This window comes from Pongo abelii, chromosome 13 (genome assembly GCF_028885655.2).
Source record: "Pongo abelii isolate AG06213 chromosome 13, NHGRI_mPonAbe1-v2.0_pri, whole genome shotgun sequence".
In the NCBI taxonomy this organism is placed as follows: Eukaryota; Metazoa; Chordata; class Mammalia; order Primates; family Hominidae; genus Pongo; species Pongo abelii.
The window spans coordinates 88,266,567-88,290,590 of record NC_071998.2 but is presented as its reverse complement, the minus strand read 5'-3'; the positions used below and the strand labels follow the sequence as shown (position 1 = coordinate 88,290,590).

General features: G+C 40.9%; 1 long non-coding RNA gene and 1 pseudogene across 1 annotated transcript; both read right to left on the bottom strand.

Annotated features, from left to right (window-relative positions):
• Positions 1–2,453: 2,453 nt before the first annotated feature.
• On the bottom strand, positions 2,454–14,823 carry LOC100936614 (uncharacterized). The gene is made up of 3 exons (XR_008509868.2): positions 14,625–14,823; positions 4,763–4,829; positions 2,454–3,732 (listed from the first exon to the last, which is right to left on the bottom strand). It is a non-coding gene; the product is annotated as an uncharacterized LOC100936614 (long non-coding RNA).
• PONPYGV1R-PS1858 (vomeronasal 1 receptor ponPygV1R-ps1858 pseudogene) lies at positions 17,784–17,967 on the bottom strand (annotated as a pseudogene).

Sequence of the window (24,024 nt, the reverse complement as noted above, 5' to 3'; positions counted from 1 at the left end):
ACAATAAATTCATTAAAATAGCCCAATAAATTTCATGACTAGAAACTTCCATATTTATGAAAAAATGGTTTTATTTCAGTTCCTAGAGGAACCAGTACTTAAATGGAATTGCTTAATATTTAACTGACAGAGAGCTCATCCTGAGTCCTGTCTCAAATATATTGGGTATTGAAATTTAACCTAAGTAAACAAAAACATGAAGAATGAAAACTCTGGACTTACCACCTCAGATTCTGAGCCTATTAAAACATAAAAAGGAAGCATTTTCAGTTAACGGTACATTTAAAGGCAAAGGTATTTATATGATTTTTATTGCACAAACATACTGATTAAGCAAGCCAATTCTCCATACCTTTCAACTAAAGAAAAGTGGGTTCATTTTGCCTCCTGAATTCATTTTAGAATCCTCAGTAATTTCTCTTTTTGAGATGGAGTCTCGTTCGGTCACCCGGGCTGGAGTGCAGTGGCGTGATCTCGGCTCACTGCAACCTCCGCCTCCTGGGTTCAAGTGATTCTCCTGCCTCAGCCTCCTGAGTACCTGGGGCTACAGGCACACACCACCACACCCGGCTAATTTTTGAATTTTCTTAGCAGAGACAGGGTTTCACCATGTTGCCCAGGATGGTCTCAATCTCCTGACCTTGTGATCTGCCCGCCTCAGCCTCCCAAAATGCTGGGATTACAGGCGTAAGCCACCATGCCCCAGCCTAGACTCCTTAGTAATTTCTTACTGATACGCCATATCAGCAAATTCACCCAAATCTCCTTTTCAACCTAAGAAGCTAGGCAAAAAACAGTATATTTTTGGAAGTCTACATTTAAGGAAACATGTATTATTTAAAATAAATTAGAAAGGTAAAGACAAATTTGTTTAAACCAAAAAATTTCAAATGTTTACTTCTTTTTAAATTGAAATACCATGGGAGATCTACATACCATTCTGAGCTTCGACACCTTTTAATCCAGTCACTAAAATTAGCATCTGCACCTAGAAAGAAAAACCTATCATATCACTCATCTGCACAACCTATTAATCAGCAAATACTTATTAAATACCTACTACATCCCAGGCACTGTTCTAGGCACTGGGGAGTCAACAGTGAATAAAACCTGTCTTAACAGAACTTATGGCAAACTCTGTTATAGCTATAAATATACCAATAGTTTAACACTTGGTTGTTCATCCTGAAACATTTTGATTTTTTTAAATTAATTTTAACTACAGTCAACCTCACTAATTTCATAGATATAAATAATGTACGTTTCCCTCAATCCCTCTGCCCTTAGAGAAGCTTCCTTATACACACAACAAAGTCAGATCTAAATCAGACTCCCAAACATTAGTTAGGGTGGGGAAGAGGCTTGGTAACTGGGAGCTGAGTTGAGGTCCATAAGCCTTTCCCAGCCCCAGCTCGCTCTTCAATGCAGCTACCTATTCAGTCCACTATTCTCTCAGTGGCTTTATCTGTTCCCATCCCTTTCCTACCAACACCAAGAAGCATCTTTAAATTCTGTGAAGTTTTCTCATATATCCAAGTTACACGGGGGTCAAGAGGCTACAGGTGATAAATTATATACTTACAGATAATAGTGTAAATGTATGCATAAACAAATTATTCATTTCTGGAGACACAGAACAATGATTACATTTATACACAGTGCATAGTGAAATACGTTAAAAACATTGAAAGTACTCTAAATAAAAGCCTACTAATTCAAGTTAACTCCAGCCAAGAGTAATCTGGAAATTTTAAATTAAAAATCTCTTAAAACAAAATTTTGTAATTCACTAATTTATAAAAGAAATGCAACTACATGGGCCTTAATAACAATTTTAAATATACTGTCTCACACACACTATATTCTAGAGAAGAGGGTTTGAATAACTTATTATTTTAAATAATCAGTAACTAAAACCAGGCAGTCTATCATACAAAGAGGGGAAAAGGTAATATTCTGAGTTATAAATTTTTTACCCTGTCTGATAAAAATAGAAGCCTAAAAGTTTAACTTAAATTTTTCCTGGATTTAAATTTAAAGATAAATTTGTTTTTTAGTGAAATATCCTCAATAGGAATTTTACCAAAGAGGCCTTCTTCTGAAGGCCACCTCTGAAGTAATTAGAGAATAAATGTCAATGGCATGATATTAAGATATTATTCGGCCGGGCGCGGTGGCTCACATCTGTAATTCCAGCACTTTGGGAGGCTGAGGCAGGTGGATCACGAAGTCAGGAGTTTGAGACCAGTCTGGCCAACATGGTGAAACCCCCATCTCTAATAAAGATAAAAAAATTAACTGGGCGTGGTGGCACGCACCTGTAATTCCAGCTTCTCTGGAGGCTGAGGCAGGAGAATCACTTGAACCCGGGAGGCAGAGGTTGCAGTGAGCCGAGAATGCACCACGCACCATTGCACTCCAGCCTGGGAGACAGGGCAAGACTCTGTCTCAAAAAAAAAAAAAAAAAAAGAAAGAAAGGAAAAAAGGAAGGAAAGAAAATGAAAGAAAGGAAAGAAAGAAAGAAAACTCAAGAAAAGAATTTAGGAGCCAAGTGCTGTGGCTCATGTCTGTAATGCCAGCGCTTTGGGAGGCCAAGGCAGTAGGATCACTTGAGGCCAGGAGTTCAGAGACCAGTCTAGGCAATGTAGCGAGACCTCATCTCTACACAAAAATGTTTAATGAATTAGCTGAGTGTGATGGTACATGCCTGTATTCCCAGCTACTCAGGAGGCAGAGGCAGAAGGAGAGCTTGAGCCCAGGAATTCAAGGCTGCAGTGAACTATTATGGTGCCATTGCACTCAAGTTTGGGTGAAAGAGTAAGACTCTGTGCCCCCAGGTCCAAAAAGAAGAAAAAAAAAGAAAGGAATTTAGGCAGGAAACTTTTCTATTGCTCTTAAAAGTAATAAGGCCTAGAAATGTAGAGGATGAGGTCAGGCATAAAGGCTCACGCCTGTAACCCCAACACTTTGGGAGGCGGAGGCAGGTGGATCGCTTTAGCCCAGGAGTTCAAAGACCAGCTTTTGTAACAGGGAGAAACCCTGTCTCTGTGAAAAAAAAAGCAAAATTTAGTGAGATGTGGTGGCACGTGCCTATAGCCCCAGTGACTTGGGGGGCTGGGGTGGGTGAATCACTTGAGCTCAGGAGGTGGAGGCTGCAGTGACCCAAGATCACACCACTGCATTCCAGCCTGGGCAACAGAGTGAGACCTTGTCTCAAAAAAAAAGAAAATGTAGAGGATGGTATGACTCATGTTTTTTCAGGGTTTTCAAGTATGTATCAAGGCACTAGATAACTTGACTCTGGAATTTGCTAGGAGTATAGATATGCTGTCTTCCTGACTGAATAGCCCTATTATTCACATACCAAAACTGAAACTGGGATAAGCAAATTTGACAATAAGCCCTGTCACCCAGATCTTTCCTTTCCTAATTTGTAGCTTCCATTTGTGTAATCAGGCCTAAAATCCCTTTTTTGAATAGGTATATAGCAGAAAAGCAAACATTCAAAGCAGTACAGAGTAAGAATTTAACATATAATACGTAAGAGCAGAGTTTCTTAACTCAGCACTACTGACATTTTGAACCAGATACTTCTCTGTTGGGCAGGACTGTCCTGGCCATTATGGGATGTTTCGTAGCACCCCCTGGTTTATACTCATTAGGTGTCAGTAGCTCCTCCTCCATCCACCATTCATGATATCAAAAATCTCTTCAAACATTGCCTAAAGTTTCCTGGAAAACAATTGTTTCCAGTTAAGAACCACTGCTTTACAGAATTGTGATAAAACTCTATCATAACATAAAGATAAAATAATAGTACAAGTAGGATTATGTAGTCTACAATTTTCTGGGATTACTCACAACTTTTGTCTTAGTATTTTTCCAATTTTAAAATTCTTGCTCTCACAATTCCTATATATGTCTAAATATCCACAATGCTGTGAGAATTTTCATATATTCGCCTCAAAAATGTAACATTAAAAACTAACAATACTCTCAAAACTCTGGGTTTCTTCTGTACTGTCTCATAATTTATCCAAATGTACACTTCACTTCTCCATAAAAATCTTATTGTTAAGATTTCCCATCTCAGCATTCTTAATAACTTAAAATGAACAGACTTCTGACCAAGAAAGCAAATTAAACTTTCATTTCTCCATTAGAAAAAACAAAGTCAGGCCAGGTGCCAGTGGCTCACACCTGTAATTCCAGCACTTTGGGAGGCCGAGGCAGGTGGATCACGAGGTCAAGAGATCGAGACCATCCTGGCCAACACTGTGAAACCCCTACCTCTACTAAAAATACAAAAATTAGCTGGGCATGGTGGCACACGCCTGTAGTCCCAGCTATTCGGGAGGCTGAGGCAGGAGAATCACTTGAACCCAGGAGGCAGAGGTTGCAGTGAGCCAAGATCACGCCACTGCACTCCAGCCTTGGTGACAGTGCGAGACTCTGTCTCAGAAAAAAATAATAAATAAAATAAAGAAAAAAAAAAAAGCCAGACTAAGTAGAGAGAGCATGTTAAGTGTTTCCATATAGTTTTTTACTTCTAATGGTAAGTTTATCTGTGGTTTAAATGCTAAAAGGCTAATTTAACCAATTTTAAGTGATCTCATATCTGCAATCAATATGAAATGTAATTAAGGTGAGAAAAACAGGTATTGGGTTTCTGTAATTAACTTGAGATTAACATTAACAAAACTCAGCTTTGGTATTTAAGACAGAAATGGATAAGTTTATAAAACCATAATTTAATACTTACTAATTTTTGTCCTTCTATAAAAGTTTCTAGAGCAGCAGCATAGTTTTTTTAATGGTATTCACATATCCTGCATGAACATATTTAAAACAAATTAACACACACACAAGATCTGGAAAATAGCCTTCTTTCTAAATAAAAACATCTTAGTATTTTCTATTGTTGAAAGAAAAAATTTATTTTAAGTATATGTTAGTAAGCCAAGAGACTTTCTAAAATACTGTTAACATCTAGTACATTTTTAGTAAAATTCAATTTTAGAACTTACTTCAGAAGGAATTTCACTTTAATTGTGCATACTTGCTTATTCTAAAATATATACAAAGGAATTAAAGCAGTTTCTTACTTAAAGTTACACTTATCAACAGAAACAAGATGGGATATAAAGCACATAGATACAGAGCTTTCACACCATTAAATGTAGCCTGTTCAGCTTGGTTGAAGAATAGGATGTCCTCTAGTCAGTTAAATATGGTAAATTCAAAATTTTAAATAAAAAAAGAATGTGAAATCTATCAGTTTCATCTATACATTGCAGTTATTTCAATCATTGTTATTTTTAAATATATTAAGTATAGATCTCCATCACATACTATGGTTAACAAAATAATAGAACTATAACTTTATATTTAAAATTGAATCATATCTCTGCTATAAATACAGAATTTTACTACTTATAAAGCTTACACTGAACTCATTCAACAAATTACACATCTCCTATTTACAGTCCAAGCTCAACAAAAAGAGTAGCTATTGCATACCCTTTTCTCAGCATAGCAGTGGAACTATTTGGATTGAATTCGCGAGACTTCTTTGCATCAGCAACAGCAACTATGTAGAAAAAGATGAGTTTCTGGCTGGGCATGGTGGCTCACGCGTGTAATCCCAGCACTTTGGGAGGCTGAGGCAGGTGGATCACGAGGTCAAGAAATCGAGACCACCCTGGCTAACACAGTGAAACCCTGTCTCTATTAAAAAAAAATTAAAAATTAGCCAGATGTGGTGGCACGCGCCTGTAGTCCCAGCTACTCAGGAGGCTGAGGCAGGAGAATCGCTTGAACCTGGGAGGCAGAGTTTGCAGTGAGCCAAGACTGCGCCACTGTACTCCAGCCTGGGCAACAGAGTGAGACTCCATCTCAAAAAAAAAAAGAAAAAAAGAAAAAGATGGTTTTTTGTCAGTTATTTACAGATTCTAGCAAATACACACAGAATACGGATCGGTTTTAGATTTCTAAGTTTTCAAGTTGATAGAAACACCAAATGGTTTTAAATTAGGAAATGCTAATCCAACAAATCCAACACAGAATTCAAATAAATATTACACTTGTACCTTCCTTTTGGCTTAACATTTAGCTTCCTTCTTAAAGCTCTTCGGTCAGTGAATAAAGCTGTGTGACAAAATTCATCTCCTTTTCTCATTAGCATCATTTACGTAATTTGGCCGGGTGCAGTGGCTCCCACCTGTAATCCCAGCACTCTGAGAGGCTGAGGTGGGCGGATCACCTGCGGTCAGCAGTTTGAGACCAGCCTGGCCAACACGGTACAACCCCGTCTCTGCTAAATATACAAAATTAGCCAGCCATGGTGGCATGCACCTGTAGTCCCAGCTACCTGGGAGGTTGAAGCAGGAGAATCACTTGAACCCAGGAGGCAGAGGCTGCAGTGAGCTGAGATCGTGCCACTGCACTCCAGCCTAGGCAACAAGAGCAAAACTCCATCTAAAAAAAAAAAAAAGATATTCAGTTTTTCCCTATCCAGATTCTTCATCAGAATAATTTTTAAAGTTACACAGTACAGGAATACATTATTTTTTTAATAGAGATAGGGTCTTGCTATGTTGTCCAGGCTAGACTCGAACTCTTGGGCTCATGTGATCCTCCTGCTTTGGCCTCCCAAAGTGCTGGGATTACAGGTGTGAGCCACCATGCCACATTCTTTTTTATAAAAAAATACAAAGAAGAGCATTTTATTTTAATACTCTGTCAAATAGTAAATGTGATACTATTCTTTATCAGCCTACTCAATAACTATGAATGAAACCTATATACATTATCCACCCACTGAAGGAAAAAGAGACATCCATAAAATTTAAATAGGTGTTGCTCAACATGTCTGTCACACTTGAGCTACTTTACCTTGTAGGAAAGACCAACTCAAAAATCCTCAAAGACAACCTTTATTTTATTTGATTAATTGGTCATGGGTAAAATGTATAAGTAACTTATTAAAAAGGGGCAATATACTTTATAAGAAAAATTACCACAGTAATTCCCAAGAAGAATGTGACAATAAGCTCTTTGACGATAATATTGTGCATCATCTGGTTTCTGTTCCAAAGCCTTAGTCAGTTCCCACAAAAACAAACACGTTGAGTGTCAGTAAAAGTTTTTTAAAAGCCATCAAATTCTAATTAAAACATAATTTTTAAACAAATAACTTATTATCAGAAACTATTTGGAGGAAAGATAACAGGGATGTAATCTTGGAGTTTTTCCTCATAAGAGGATCTCCCCTTCTGCTGCTCCTCCTCCCAAAAGTAGACAATCTAACATAGTATTTCTGTACTGTAAAGCATTTAGGGGTCAGGTATGGTGGCTCATGCCTGTAATCCCAGCACTTTGGGAGACTGAGGCAGGTGGATCACCTGAGGTCAGGAGTTCAAGACCAGCCTGGCCAATATGGTGAAACCCCGCCTCTACTAAAAAAACAAGGATTATCCAGGCACGGTGGCACATGCCTGCAATCCCAGCTACTTGGGAGGCTGAGGCAGGAGAATCGCTTGAACCTGGGAGGTGGAAGTTGCAGTGAGCCGAGAACACACCACTGGACTCCAGCCTGGACGACAAGAGTGAAAGTCCGTCTCAAAAAAAAAAAAAAAAGCATTTAGTTCCTGACTTACAGAACTCAATAAATGGTAATTATTATCACCTCACATATTCTGAAGAGTTTGATATACATTGACCATTACAGATTTTCTCCTTCTAACTTGGAGAGGATTCAAACATCATATAGAATTTGAAATTCCTAGAAAATGTGAAGCTGTCCAATAAAGAAAGACTAAAAGTTAAATCTAGAGCTCAGGGAGGTTAAGACAATCAATACCTACACCATCAAGCTTACCTGGCCCTCTCTTATCCTCTATCAATAGCACACAACTCTAACAAAATGCAATTAAACATTCTGTTCAAAGCCCAGATATAATCTAGCAGATGGCTATGGCAACTGATCAAGAGTTAACATTAGACAGATTAAAACTTTTTCACCCTGTGCAGTCACAACATATAGGTGTGGTAGCTGGAAAAATAATGATGTAAGAGATTACACAATTAGGGAGATCACGGACAGGTGCAGGAACACAGGAGCACTTATTTTCTGCCAACTACCTACAAACTCTAGGGATTTGGTAGTTTTCTTAAATGGTAAAATTATTTCAATAGCCACATGTGTCACTGACTTTGCTTTAACCTAATAGATAATTCTCACAAAGCAATGAATACAGATGCCCCTCAACTCACCTGGGGTTGCATTCAATCAACAGAAACAAAGTGTGGCTCAAACTAAGAGAGCAAAGAAGCCATAAGATGCTACTTCAAGGGCCTCACTTTGTACCTTGCAGGCTGTTATAAGGAATTTGGACCTTAGGTGTGATGGAAAGCCATGGAAAGTTCATTGTTAGTAGGAGAAAGAAATGGTCCAATTTACTCTTTTCAAATGTCATTCTGGTTGCTGTATGGTGAATACATTATAACAAATCAGGACTGGAAACACAGACTTCTTAGGAAACTAATACATTAAGTCTAGTCTAGAAAAGGATGTTAGCCACAGAGGTGATGAAGAGAAATACAATGAGCTGGAATATATTAGAGCCAGAAAGACTTGCCAATGTGGGATAAGAGAAATTGAAGATCACTCCAGGATTTGGGGCTTACTTAGATCTATACCTGGCATCCAGTAGGTACTCAATGAAAAGTATTGATTTCTCTCCTTGCAGACTTTTTTCCGCCTTTTCCCCAATCTCTAATTTGACCGCACCTCCTTTGCCACAAAATATAAAAATGTTTGCCTCTCTAGTCTTAATCTTCTCAAAGCCACCAGTAACCCCTTATCAAATCCAACTGATTCCTATCTGACTTGATCTCTCTGTGGCCCCTGACAATAACCAGACCTTTCAGCTTACCATTCTGTTGCTTTTTAAAAACTAATGTTTCCGGGCTGGGCGCAGTGGCTCACACCTGTAATCCCAGCACTTTGGGAGGCCGAGGCAGTTGGATCACCTGAGGTCAGGAGTTCGAGACCAGCCTGACCAACATGGCAAAACCCCATCTCTACTAAAAATACAAAAATTAGCTGGGCATGGTAGTACATGCCTGTAATCCCAGCTACTTGGGAGGCTGAGGCAGGAGAATCGCTTGAACCCAGGAGGCGGAGGTTGCAGTGAGCCAAGATCATGCCATTGCACTCCAGCCTGGGTGACAAGAGCGAAACTCCATCTCAAAAAAAAAAAAAAAAAAAAACCTAATGTTTCCCTTGGGCTCAGTACTTAGACTTCCTCCCCTTTAGAAACATTCTTTGACTCTTCAAGTGGTGTCTGGGGCTTCACATATGTCTTGAATCATCCTGATGACTCAAGTCTATCTTGAGAGCCTAGAGAGTGCTCCTGTGCAATATCAGCATAGTTTTCTCTAGACTTCACCCGAAATGTCCCAGAGGCAATTCATATACGAATATTCAAAATCTAAAACTAATTCCTCTCTTCAAACATATTCCCCCATGCTGAATGCAATCTTCTAAGTGCTATCATCCTCGGTGCTATTTAAGTGAAAGGCACCAATTCCTACTACATTCCCCCAGCCAGAAACTCAGGAGTCATCCCTTATATTCCAATCATCACCAAGTCCAGTGCATTTTACATAAAACAACTCCCCTCCATGCTCACAATCACTGCCCTGCATGCAGATATTCATCTTTGACCTGGTCTGTACCACCATCTTCCTGCTATCCACTATCCCTTGTGTCTCCTCCAATTCATTACCTACTCTGCTTTTAAAGTAGGTTCTGTAATTCAGAAAATTTCATTTCCTTCCTCCAAATTCTTCACAGGTCTCCATGATCATATGATAAAACTGAAAACTATCTGTTGAGATTTAATGCCTTTGATGGACTAGCCTCTCTCCACTTGTTTAACCTTTATCTCCTAGCGCTTGCTCCTCACATTTTATGTTCTAATACTACTGAACAACTTGTATTATTCCCCAAACAGAACAGTTATGTAGTATTTACCATGTGCCTGGCACTGTCCTAAGCATATGATACAGGGTACCTCACTTATCTTCATAATAAACCTTTCAAGTAGGTCCTATTTGTTCCCATTTGACAATGAGAAATCTGCTCTGGACTGATGACAGGAACCTTACTGAAGTTACACCGTTATCATGAAACCAGAATTTTGACCCAAGAGTCTCTGACTCCAGAGCCTGGGCTCTTAACCACCACACATACTGGGCCCTGAACAATTCTCAAAATTCACATGTTTTCTCTCCCTACTCAATTTTGCAACCTCCTCTGTAAAGTTTTTAACTCCCTCAGTCAGATTCTATTCTGCTACACTCTTTTATACACAACCCCATTACAGTAGTTACCTTATATTTTAATGATCTGTTGACTTGTCTTTCCACTAGACTGAAAACTCACTCATTGAAGCTTATCCATCCTTAGATTCCTGATTTCCAGTACAATATTCACCACTTAATGTTCATTCTTTGTTGAATGAATGAAAAATGTGAAACAGCCTATGTGATAAGAACATTCCCCTTTATTCCTAATTGGATGACCTTATATCAAATATACACATTTTAACTCACATGATACCAAGTGACCTGAATCCCAAATGCCTGTTAAAGTAGCCCTTGGGACAATCCAGGAGAAATACACTTACATTCATCATCAAAGTTTCAGCCCTACTTATCACTACCAATTATTTAATAATTTACATTGACCTGTTCATCTTTGTGAGGTCATCTCACAGTTTAAAAAGAACATTTCTTCTTAACACAGCTGGTTCTTATCATGATCATCCTCCCCACACCCAGGGTTTCTGATTCTGGGTCTGTGGTGGGTCCTGAGAATTTGCATTTCTAGGGCCAGGCATGGTGGCTCACACCTGTAATCCTAGCACTTTGGGGGGCTGAGGCAAGTGGAACATTTGAGGCCAGGAGTTCGAGACCAGCCCGGCCAACATGGTAAAACCCCATCGCTACTAAAAATACAAAAATCAGCTGGGTGTGGTGACACGTGCCTGTAATCCCAGCTAATTGGGAGGCAGCGGCAGAATCACTTGAACCTGGGAGGCAGAGGCTGCAGTGAGCTGAGAATGCACCACTGCATTCCAGCCTAGGCGACAGAGCAAGACTCCATCTCAAATAAATAAACAATTTGCATTTCTAATATGTTGATGCTGCAGCTTATCTGGAGCCCACACCTTTGAGGACCACTGTTCTATAGCACTAGACTAAAATTCGGGAAACCTGTGTCCTGAGGCCCCCCTTCTGCCTGTAACTGGTGTGTCTCTATGACAGATCATTTGGATTTATTTGAATCTCTGTTTACTTTTTAAGAAACGGGATTTCTTTATGTTGCCTAGGCTGGTCTTGAACTCCTGGTTTCGAACTCCTGGTCTCAAGTGATCCTTCCACCTCAGCATCCCAAAGTGGTAGGATTACAGGCATGAGCCACCATGCTTAGCAAGGTCTGCTTTCTTATGTACACTGGGAAAAGGAAGAGTAAGAAGTACTGGACTACATGAGTCATAAGGACTTTTTTTTTTTTTTTTTTTGAGATGGGATCTTGCTCTCTCACCAAGGCTGGAGTGCAATGGTACAATTTCGACTCACTGCAACCTCCGCCTCCTGGGTTCAAGTGATTCTCCTGCCTCAGCCTCCCAAGTAGCTGGGATTACAGGCGCCTGCCACCATGGCCCAGCTAATTTTTTGTATTTTTAATAAAGACAGGGTTTCACTATGTTGGCCAGGCTGGTCTCAAACTCCTGACCTCAGGTGATCCACCGACCTCAGCCTCCCAAAGTGCTGGGATTACAGGCGTGAGCCACCGCGCCTGGCCCATAAGGACTTTCAATAAGAATTTGCACTTCTAGTGAATTGCCACATCATGCTGTTACTGCTGGCCCAAGAGCCACACATTAAAAACCAAGGTACCAGTGCTAACCACATGACTATTCTATCCAGTTCTACTTTTAGGTATATACAATCAAAAGAAAGAAATGCATGTGTTCACCAAAATACACAAAAGAGTACTCACAGAAGCTTTATTTATACTAGCTAACAACTAGAAATAAACCAGATGTCCAATTAAATTGTGCTATACTTACATTTATACAACATATATTTATACAATTATACAATGGAATACTACACAGCAATGCAAAAGAACTACTGCTTCACACAATATGGATGTATACTCATGGAATGATTAAAGCAAAAACAGACTGCCTACATTGAACACAGCACCTACTATATGATTCTGTTTATGAGTCAAGAACAAGCAAAACGAACAGATGGTGATGGAGGTCAAAACAGTAGTCAGCAGGACAGTAAGAAGAACTGCTGGCTGGGAAGAAGCGTGAAGGAACCTTATGAACGGAAATGCTCTATATCTTGATCTGGGTGGTGTACACGTATGTAAAAACTCATCAAACTGTAGACTTAAAATTTGTGTTATTTATGTATGTCATATATGCCTCAATAAAAAATTTAAGGCCGGGCATGGTCACACCTGTAAACCTAGCACTTTGGGAGGCCGAGGTAGGCAGATCACCTTAGATCAGGAGTTTGAGACCAGCCTGGCCAACATGGCAAAACCCCATCTCTACTAAAAAGTACAAAAATTAGTCGGGTGTAGTGGTGTGCGCCTGTAATCCCAGCTACTTGGGAGGCTGAGGCAGGAGAATCGCTTGAACCTGGGAGGCGGAGGTTGCAGTGAGCCGAGATCGTGCCATTGCACTCCAGCCTGGGTGACAGAGTGAAACTCCGTCTCAAAAAAAAAAATTAATAAGTAAAAGAAGATGGAAAGTGACAATGAAGTTTATTATATTAATATTCTTTAAAAGCAACTTTTTTTTTTTTTTAAGACAGAGTCTCACTCTGTCACTCAGGCTGGAGTGCAGTGGCGCAATCTCAGCTCACTGCAAACTCTGCTTCCCAGGTTAAAGCAATTCTCCTGCCTCAGCCTCCTGAGTAGCTGGGACAACAGATCCACACCACCACACCCCGCTAAAGTTTGTTTTGTATTTTTAGTACAAACAGGGTTTCATCATGTTGGCCAGATTGGTCTCGAACTCCTAACCTCAAGGGATCCGCCCTCCTTGGCCTCCCAAAGTGCTGGGATTACAGACATGAGCCACCGCGTCAAGCCTAAAAGCAACTTTTATATAAACTGGATGTCCAAAGGATGCACTAGCCCTAACATGACAATTAAGAAATGTAAATTCAAAGTAATAGCTATCTAATATAAGGAATTACAGAGAAAAATTTTCACTGCTTCCTGTAACATTATCCCAAAACTGATCCAGAAGCCTTATTGCTGGTATCTAAAGGTCTATATATTTAGATTCAAAAAACATACCTGGGCCGTAAAAGGCCATACAGGACGTGGCTCCTAGTTTCCTGTCCAACCTTATCTCCTAATCAAATGGGCCCTCTAATAAAAAGGGCCTTTTTGCTGCTCCATACACAGGCCAACTTCATGCCTACTTCAGGATCTCTGCACTGGCTCTTGGTCCTGCCTGGAATGCTCTTTCCCCAGAACTTCTAAGCGAATTCTCTTGCTTCTTCAGGTCTCTACTCAAATATCACCTTAACAGAGGCTCCAGCACCCTATGGCACATTTCTTATAAAAGCCATAGCTAGAAAAGACGCTGTCTTGCATCAGATTGTTAATGTTACTTATGTTAGATCATAACAACAAAACAGGGTTTCCTTTTTTCTGTGCTTTAAAGCAAAACAAACAAACAAAACGAAAAACAAAAACCTCCTGGTTAAATTCTGTGACCCACAGCATCATTTATCTTTAGTTTAGGCTCTTCTTTAACTCCTATTATTTAACTCTTGCTCTTTTACATTCCTTTACAGTTTTATAGTTTGTCTTCACTGCACACCTACAAGAAGTGATTTCTAGGTTAGCTAAGTATATAAATAAGACTAACCCATAGCAATCAGCGCCTTTGCACACAGCAACTCCTAAAACATTTTTTGATGAATAAACAAATGAGTGAATAATGAACTATGACAAGACATCTGGAAAGTTTCAGGGACGTGAGGGAAAAGGTTTTTGTTCCAGTAGACTGACTTCATACCGGCACTTTTACAGGAGAATGGCAACAATGATGTCAAACGAAAAAATTAATTTTCATCGAGCCCAGAGTCCACTTTTCTCTTCTAGTCATAACTGCCATTAAAAAAAAAAAAAATCCTTTCAGCCCAACTACAGTTGTCAACCATGCTCCCAAGAAATGGAGGAGGTTTTTCTCAGAAGCTGCAGGAATGCAAGAGTCTGGAAGTGGAAAGGGCAAGACAGGAGTCTGAGGTAACGCGAGGAGACTGAGAATCTCAATACTGGGGCGGAGACGCAGTAACCACAGGACCCTGGGTCCCAATCAGGTGCTGCTGGGAGGAGGCGCGTCAGCCAGGGGTGGAGGAAGCAGAAAAGGCTCTGTCACCTCTAACGCCGCAGTGGATTAGAGCATCTGAGAAGCTCTGGAAAAAACCTGTCAGGAAAACAACGACTTCAGCAGGACCCACTAGCCAAGGAAAGGGGGATAAAATAAACAGCAAAGGGAAGGAAAAACACGCACCTCTGAGATGCTGCAGGTCCTGTTGCAGCCGCCGCCACCCCTCGAAGTCACTGTTGCTTCTGCCTGAGCTGCTACTAGCGCGCTTATTAGCTCCGCCACCGCCCAAGGGGGAAACTTCTACAGAAACCCCAACCGAGCTTCCGTCGTTAGTAGCCAACGAGCAGACACGCAGCGTGCTGCTAGCGAGACGGGAGGCTACGCGCGGGCGCGTGGCCTGCTGGGGCAGTGGAGGACCAAGTCTTCCCAGCCCGCACCCTGGCCTGGGACCCGCGCTCCCAGTCCCCGCCCCTAGCAGCCATGGTTACGGAGGCCCGGGCCAGCACGTTCTCCTTCTCTTCCACCGCGCCCACCGCCGCGGTCACTCGGACCAAGCCTCCAGGAGTAGTAGCTCAGAAGCACTTTTGTAGCATACTGTTACCCCTCAGGAGCTTAGCGGTTAAGGGCGTTTGCATGTCTTTTAGTAACACAAGCTCCAGGCCGGGTGCCGTGGCTCACGCCTGTAATCCCAGCACTTTGGGAGTCCGAGATGGGTGGATCACGAAGTCAGGAGTTCAAGACCAGCCTCGCCAAGATGCTGAAAAACCCCGTCTACGAAAAATACAAAAATTAGGCGGGCGTGATGGTGGGCGCCTGTAATCCCAGCTACTGGGGAGGCTGAGGCAGGAGAATGGCTTGAACCTGGGAGGCAGAGGTTGCAGTGAGCCGAGATCGCACCACTGCACCACAGCCTGGGCGACAGAGCAAGACTCCTTAATAAATAAATAAATAAATAAATAAATAGATAACATAAGCTACTTCCAGCTCCGTTTTCCCTAGGTTTTGTCATGGCTACCACAGGTAGCCAAGCCCTTTCGTCTCCGTGATGTCACTGGCGGCTGCGTGGTCTTTTCAGGGAACAGAGGGGCCTGGATGGCGCCTGGATTCCAGCGATCGTTGCGCTGGGAATGGAAAAGGGCTGGGACTCGCTGGAAGTCGTTCTGAGCTAATAGCACTAAAGGCCTTCTGGTTCCTGGGGAGACGCGCCTGGCGCCCGCGTGCTATTCATTCCCTTCCTCATAACTCCGCAGCCCAGGCTTTCTTCTTAGTGGGCTTCCTAGACCAAGAAGCAAAACCTTTTCTATCCGAAAGCACTGAGGGGCAGAAGGTGGCCTAAAGTGATCTCAGGGCCGCTTTGTTTCCCACCCCAGTTGGTCAGGCCCTGCGTCAGCGCCCTTTGACCCATGCAGATCGGATGGGGAAAGCTGCCAGCGCCTTCCAGGGATGGGGGCAGAATGGGGAGCTGGAGGAAGTGGTCTTTTTCTAACTTTATACCACTATCAAACTGTGTTAATTCATTTATAATAAGTCTTGAAGTCCTGTGACTTTATTCTCTCAAGATTGCTTCGGCTTATTCTAAGGCCATTGTATTTCTAGGTGAATTTTGGAATTAGCTTGTCAGTTTAAAAAAAAAAAACAAAACTGCTGGGATTTGTACTGGGCTTGCGTTGGATCTGTAGATCTGTTTGGGGAAAACTAGTATATTAACAATACTAAGTCCTTCAATCCATTAATATCATTCTTTCCCACCATTTATTTAAGTGGCCTCTAATTTCTCCTGGTAATATTTTGTAGATTGTACACATATTTATATTTTAATGTTTGGATCCAAGTTGTGCTTGGATTGATTGCAGTATAGAGATCAAACATATCTTTCATTAGATTTATTCTTGAGCAGTGTTTTAAATGCGATGTTAAATAGCATTTTATTTTTTATTTTCTCATTTGTTGTAAGAATATAGAAATGCTATTGATTTTTACATATTGATGTTATATTCAAGCATCTTGCTAAGTTCCCTTATTATTTGTAAGGGAGTCCAAAAGACTTTGTAGAGTCTTTTGGAATTTATGTGATTACAATCTTCCAATCTGTGAATAGAGATGGTTTAACTTTCCTGTAATCTTTATACCTTTTAGTTTTGTTGCTGGCTAGTATGTCCACTATTGAATAGAAATAGTGATAATGGACTTCCTTGTCTTGGTTGTAAAATCAAGAGGAAAGCATTCAATATCAAGTGCTTTTTCTGCCTTTATTGAAATGTTCATATGTATTTTTAATAATAATGTTACTGTTATATAATAATAATTTTAAAATAATATTTTAATAATAATGTTACAATGTAACCAATTACATTGGTTAATTTTCAAATGTTATCTAAATGGCCAATTGTCCTTCCGGATCCCCATTGATTCCAATTGGGATGGCACTATAGGAGAGGCAGAACCAGTGAAGGAAACATAAGGTTTATTCAGGAGTTACATACAGGGGTGGTCCAGTGGTGGTGGGCTGGCCTGGAGAAACACTACCATTTGTATTAAAAAAAAAAAGCATGTAGTCCATATAGCATATAGCATTTTCACTTAGAACCCTCCTTCTAACAATCTCCATTTAACCCAAAACAAAGGGCCTTGATCACCTGTACAGCCTGTGTTCCAAGGGATGGGGCAGGGGTATGGCTGTCCTTCATAGATAAGTAGTGAATCTCAGTGTTGGCTACTCCTGGATTCCTTAGCCTGGGACTCCAAACACACTTAGAATAGGGTTATTCTCAGGTATGCTCCAGTTATGGCTCAGCCATACACCAAGGTGTATATACCAACCCCTGCCATGCATCAATATGCATATAAATATGAATAGCCTCTGAAAGGGCGAATTCCTAGACTGACCTATAGGCCCACATGAAAAGTTCTATATTAATAGCTATGTCATGACTGGGCGCAGTGGCTCATGCCTGTAATCCCAACACTTTGGGAGGTCGAGGTGGGTAGATCCCTTGAGGCCAGGAGTTGGAGACCAGCCTGGGCAACATGACAAAACCCCATCTCTACTAAAAATACAAAAATTACCTGGACTTGGTGGTGCGCACCTATAATCCCAGCTACTAAGGAGGCTGAGGCACAGGAATCACTTGAACCTGGGAGGCAGAGGTTGCAGCGAGCGAGATGGCACCACTGCACTCCAGCCTGGGCAACAGAGTCAGACTCTGTCTCAAAAAAAAAAAAAAAAAAAAAAAAATAGCTGTATTGTGGACATTGAAATTATAATGAGATACCAGAACTACCACCAGAATGACTTAAATTAAAAGGATTTCCAATACCAAGCATTGACAAGGATATGGAGCATTTTTTAGAGAGAATGACCAAGGAGTTGGCTACAGTCAGGTGCTGCAGAATCAGATCTGTGGACCTTAATGTGCATCTGGTGAAATAAATAACTATAATAGTGAAGAAGAAAGCAATTGCCCAGGAATCCTACTGTGGTCTGAGATAAGAAGATCGTTCCTATTGCCACATCCCTGGAGGCCATTTGTCTTTTTTCAATGACTGATCATCCTATTCAGAGTGAGAGGATCTGGCGTGGAAACAAGAGGCCTGTTGTACCACAGCAACTGAAAGCCACTCTTTTCTACTATTGTTTTCAAGCCATTAATTTCCTATTAAACTTCATTTTCCTCTTCCTGAGAGTTTCACTATAAAAATATATGTGTGTATAGATATATATTCCTAGCATAAGAGTACTATAATAGTGTTTTACATAGAACTTTTACAACAATTCTTTGAAGTGCTTTATTGTTCCCATTTGACAGGTGAGGCGATCTCGGGCACAGGAAGGCTGAATGACATTTCCAAAGTCACCTCCTTGTAAGAGGCAGTGTCAGAAGCTGACAATGGACTTGACCACTATGCTGTCGTAGCAACAGGGAGAAATAATTTTTAAGACAATCCATGTATTTAAAAAATATTTTTGTACCTCTTGTGAGTTTTTAAAAGAATCGTTTTGAATTTTTTCTTTTCGATTGTGATTGAAAACACCAATGCTTGTTTTATAGGCAAATATCATCTTATAGTGATCAGAGATCTAAGTAAAATATAGATAGGCTGATCTTAGCATAATCCTAGAAGAATAATTATATACAACCAAATGGAATTTCTTAAATGCACAAATGGAATTAAAAGAGGAGGTTCTTTTCCGTCTTAACCAAGAAGGAGAGCATAATGGAATGACCGTGTGCTAAGCAAGGGAGAAGGAAAACGAGTAGGAGGGAAAACATTGCAGAGGAGAAACTAAATTACCATGGGTGTAGAAAGAAAATGAGGACTGATGAATGTGAAAATATCAAATATAGTATTTCAATGTCAGAACAGTTCACTATATTAAAACTCAAGTCCATTTTGCACAAGAAAAACTGGAGGTAATGATTATACATTGACCCAAAATAGTACCAAGATGAGCACTGAGCCTGGGGATGACATGAAAACATTTTTAAACAAGAGGAAAGATAAAAAATAATGCAATTCTGAAAACTGCTGAGGAGCATAATGTTTTTTTCTAACACAAAAAGCTAAATTCAGTTACTTTTCTTTGCTGATTTCATGAGGGAAAAGAGTCTCACCATAATAAAGAGACAATAGATTTTTTCTGTCATGACACATTTATGGTCTCCATTTGGTATATTCTATGCACAGAGTTGGTGAAAACACTATATTTACTATTTCTGAACAGAATAAGGTAATTCAATCAGCTACATCTTATACATGATCACAGGCGTGGAGGTGTCATAGAAACACCTCTACAAATCTTGGAAATGTTTATGCAGATAAGACAGGGCAGCTGGCAAATTAATTTCCAAATTATATTAGAGAACTTAAAAATAGGCTGGGTGTGATGGCTCATGCCTATAATCCCAACACTTTGGGAGGCTGAAGCAAGAGGATTGCTTGAGGCCAGGAGACCAGCCTGAGCAACACAGGGTGACCTTGTCTCTACAAAAATTTTTTTTAAGTTTGCTGAGTGTGGTGGCACATGCCTTGTGGTCCCAGCTACTCAGGAGGCTGAGGTGGGAGGATCGTTTGAGCTGAGGTATTCGAGGCTGCAGTGAGCCACAATTGCACCACTTCACTCCAGCCTGAGCAATAGAATGAGACCCTGTCTCAAAAAATATATATATATATATTTCATGACTTTATTCAAACCAACGACGACGAACAGTGAGGATTACATTAAATGAGAAGCAGTTAGGGGCTGGTTTATGGTCTTGACCTCCATTCCTTCTCCACGAGTGCACCCAGTGATGATTTCCCCTTCCCTGCATTGCATTGGCACTGACTTAGTTTCTAGCCCAGAATCCTGTTTTCCAGACAAAAGCCCCTGCTCCATCTCCCAGCACACTTCCTTCTCTTGCAGGCTATGCCTTCTAGACTGAAATAGAAAATACTCACCTGATTTTTCCCTTGTTGCTGGGACAATAGGTGCAGGGTGATGCTCAAGACAGCCAGTGGGTGAGTGCATGGAGGGAGGCATCCAGGTCTCAGATACGGGTTTGTGTCCTGTGACCTCACCTTTTCGCAGCACTGCAATGAGCATTTCACCTGCGGCAACAATGACAGTGCACATTTGGGGAGCTAAAGATATTTCAAGAAACTTTGTCCCAGTTACCAATTACCAAAAACAAGTACAATTTTCTATGAAGGGAGCCAGCCCCCCTACACCTGTGGGTGTTTCTCGTCAGGTGGAATGAGAAACTGAGAAAAGAAAGAGACACAGAGACAAAGTACAGAGAAAGAAAAGTGGGCCCAGGGGACCGGTGCTCAGCATATGGAGGACCCGCGCCGGCACCAGTCTCTGAGTTCCCTCAGTATTTATTGATCATTACCTCTACCATCTCGGAGAGGGGGATGTGACAGGACAATAGGGTAATAGTGGGGAGAGGGTCAGCAGGAAAACATATGAACAAAGGTCTCTGTGTCATAAACAAGAAAAGGTGCTGTGCTTTGATGTGCACATACACAAACATCTCAGTGCATTAAAGAGCAGTATTGCTGCCAGCACGTCTCACCTCCAGCCCTAAGGTGGTTTTCTCCTATCTCAGTAGGTGGAACATACAATCGGGTTTTACACTGAGACCTTCCATTGCCCAGGGAAAAGCAGGAGACGGATGCTTTCCTCTTATCTCAACTGCACAGAGGCCTTCCTCTTTCACTAATCCTCCTCAGCACAGACCCTTTACGGGTGTCGGGCTGGGGGATGGTCAGGTCTTTCCCTTCCCATGAAGCCATATCTCAGGCTATCACATGGGGAGAAACCTTGGACAATACCTGGCTTTCCTAGGCAGAGGCCCCTGTGGCCTTCAGCCTTCCACAGTATATTGTGTCCCCAGGTACTTGAGATTAGAGAGTGGTGATGACTTTTAACAAGCATACTGCCTTCAAGCACTTGTTTAACAAAGCACATCTTGCATAATCCTAAATCCATTAAACCTTGAGTGAACACAGCACATGTCTCTGTGAGTGCAGGGTTGGGGCTAGGGTTACAGATTAACAGCATTTCAAGGCAGAAGAATTTTTCTTAGTACAGAACAAAATGGAGTCTCTTATGTCTACTTCTTTCTACATAGATACAGTAACAGTCTGATCTCGCTTTCTTTTCCCCACATTCTAGCCGGCATCTCTAGCAAGATGAGAGTGTCTGGCAGGGGCTCTTGCTTTCCATAATCCCTGGAGGCAACAGGAAGGGGCTCCTAGGGAGGGAGCAGGAAGGGGTGAGTCTAGACTGAGGGGCCAGCAGCAGAGCACACGCCTCTTACTAGAGTCTGTGCTTTCCTGAGATGGTCCCCTATAGAAAACCCAATTTTCTGTTAATCCTCAGATTCCTGAGCCAAAGTATTATTTCACTGTGAACAGAGAAATGGGATCATGCGAGGAACTTGAGAAGGATATGTGAACATATTACAGTGCAAACAGCAACTTGAAGTCAAATACTGATATGAAAAATAAATGGGAACAATGTTGGGCATTCCAATGTAAATTAACAATCAAATGTAGATGTTATATATTCTATAAATATATATTTTATTAACATTTACCCCTAGAGAAATAGAGATTCTAAATTGTACAATATTTATAAAAGAAACAGACATTTATCAGAGTCCCTCATATACACAGAAGCACCAAGTTCATACGATCCAGAGAGAAATTCTACTAGTAAACTAACTGATAACCTGATGCTACCTAAACTATTCAAGTCTTAGTCAATCTTCCCAATAGTTTTCAGGAAGAGTGCATAAAGGTGATATGAGATCTTACCCTGGTTTGAGCCATGTATTACAAAAGTATAGGACATGTGAATATAAATGTAAACTTTTTAAATATTAGAAGCCATTGTGTCAGCACATTGAAACATTACATCATAATCCACTGCCTTTTGTGCCAGAAATGCAAGTGAGAGTCAACACTTAGAAACCCATTAATACAATTAATTATGTTAAGAGAATCAATGAGAATGTTATGTGTTCATGTTCATAGATTTAAAAAAAGACATTGCCAGGATTCTGCAGAAAATCATATTTTAAAAATTAATAAGGAACTAGTGTAAAATATATACATATTTTTAGATAGGGTCTTGCTCTGTCACCCCAGCAAGAGTGCAGTGGTGCAATCATAGTTCACTGTAGCCTCGGCCTCCTGGGCTCAAGTGATCCTCTTGCCACAGCCTCCCCAGCAGCTGGGACTACAGGCACATGCCAGCACACCCGGCTAATTTTTTGTTTTTTTGTATTTTGTAGAGACAGGGTCTCACTATATAGCCGAGGCCAGTCCTGATCTCCCAGCCTGAGTGGATCCTACTGCCTCAGCCTCCCAAATTACATGCGTGAGCCACTGTGCCTGGCCCTAAATGTTTCTTGAGAGCAAAATCTACTTTCTATAAAGGTGGGCATAAGTCAACCCTTTCAAAGCCATTAGGGGCCAGGTGCGGTGGCTCATGCCTGCAATTACAGCACTTTGGAAGGCCGAGGCAGGTGGAACACCTGAGGTCAGGAGTTCCAGACCAGTCTGGCCAACATGGCAAAACCCCTTCTCTAGAAAAAATACAAAAATTAGTTGGGCATGGTGGGCATGCCTGTAGTCCCAGCTCCTCGGGAGGCTGAGGCAGGAGAATTGCTTGAATCTGGGAGGTAGAGGTTGCAGTAAGCCGACATTGTGCCATTGCACTCCAGCCTGAGTGACAGAGCAAAATTCTGTCTAAAAAAATTAAAAAAAAAATTTAAAAAACTATTAGGACAGTCTTGGAGGAAAAAGTCTTGAAAGAAAAAGTCTCTTGGGTAAGGGTTAATTAACTGGTACACAGGCTGGCAATGTGACCCCTAGTGGTCTGCCAGTCTCAGAAAAAAATTTATGCATCTAGGGAAAAATTGGTCACAACTAGGCAATTAGATCACAGCCTGCCCATCAAGTAAAACAAAATTCTGTGTCAAGCACACTGTAAAAAAAAAACACTGGTACAAACCTTAAACATTCCCTGATAGGCATCGTAGACTTTTTTGGTTTGTTCTGCTTTTTGTTTTGTTTTTTGCTCCCTAGAGATTAATCAGCAGAATGAGACCCTCAAATTTCAAAGCATGCAATAATTGTCCCCCCATTACTGGGACCCCTGCTAGTTACATGTTTGAAAATTAATTGATAACTGATTTTGGCCAGGCGCGGTGGCTCATGCCTGTAATCCCAGCACTTTGGGAGGCCAAGGCAGGCAGATCATCTGAGGTCAGGAGTTCAAGACCAGCCTGGCCAACATGTTAAAACCCCGTCTCTACTAGTGGCGGCACAGGCCTGGAATCCTAGCTACTCTTGAGGCTGAGGCAGAAGAATCACTTGAATCTGGGAGGCAGAGGTTGTAGTGAGCCGAGATCACACCACTGCACTCCAGCCTGGGTGACAAGAGCAAAACTCTGTCAAAAAGAAGAACGAAAGAGAGAAAGAGAAAATAAAAATTAAGGTCCTCTCTCAGGCATGTTTTAATTTGTATTTGTATAAATTTAAGAGGTACAAGTGTGGTTTTGTTACATGGACATACTGGGTAGTGGTGAAGTCTGGACTTGTAGTGTAAACATTCCCTGAAGAGTGCACATTATATCCACTACGAAATTGCTCAACCCTCACCCCTCTCACTCACACACCCTTCTGAGTCTCCAATGACTATTATTCCACTCTCTGTGTCCACGAGTATGTGTTATTTAGCTCCTATTTATAAGTGAGAACATGCAGTATTTGACTTTCTGTTTCTGTTATTTTACTTAAGATAATGAACTTCATTTCCCTCCATGTTGTTGCAAAAGACATAATTTCATTCTTTTTTAAATTTTGAAGTTTATTTTAGACATAGGGATACATGTGCAGATTTGTTACATGAGAATATTGTGGAATTTTATTGTTTTTATGGCTGAATAGTATTCCATTGTATGCATACCACATTTTCTTTAGCCAATCATCTATTGATGGACACTTAGATTGATTTCATATTTTTGCTATCGTAAAGATATGGAATACAGCAATCCTGCTACTGGATATATACATAAAGGAGAAATACTAT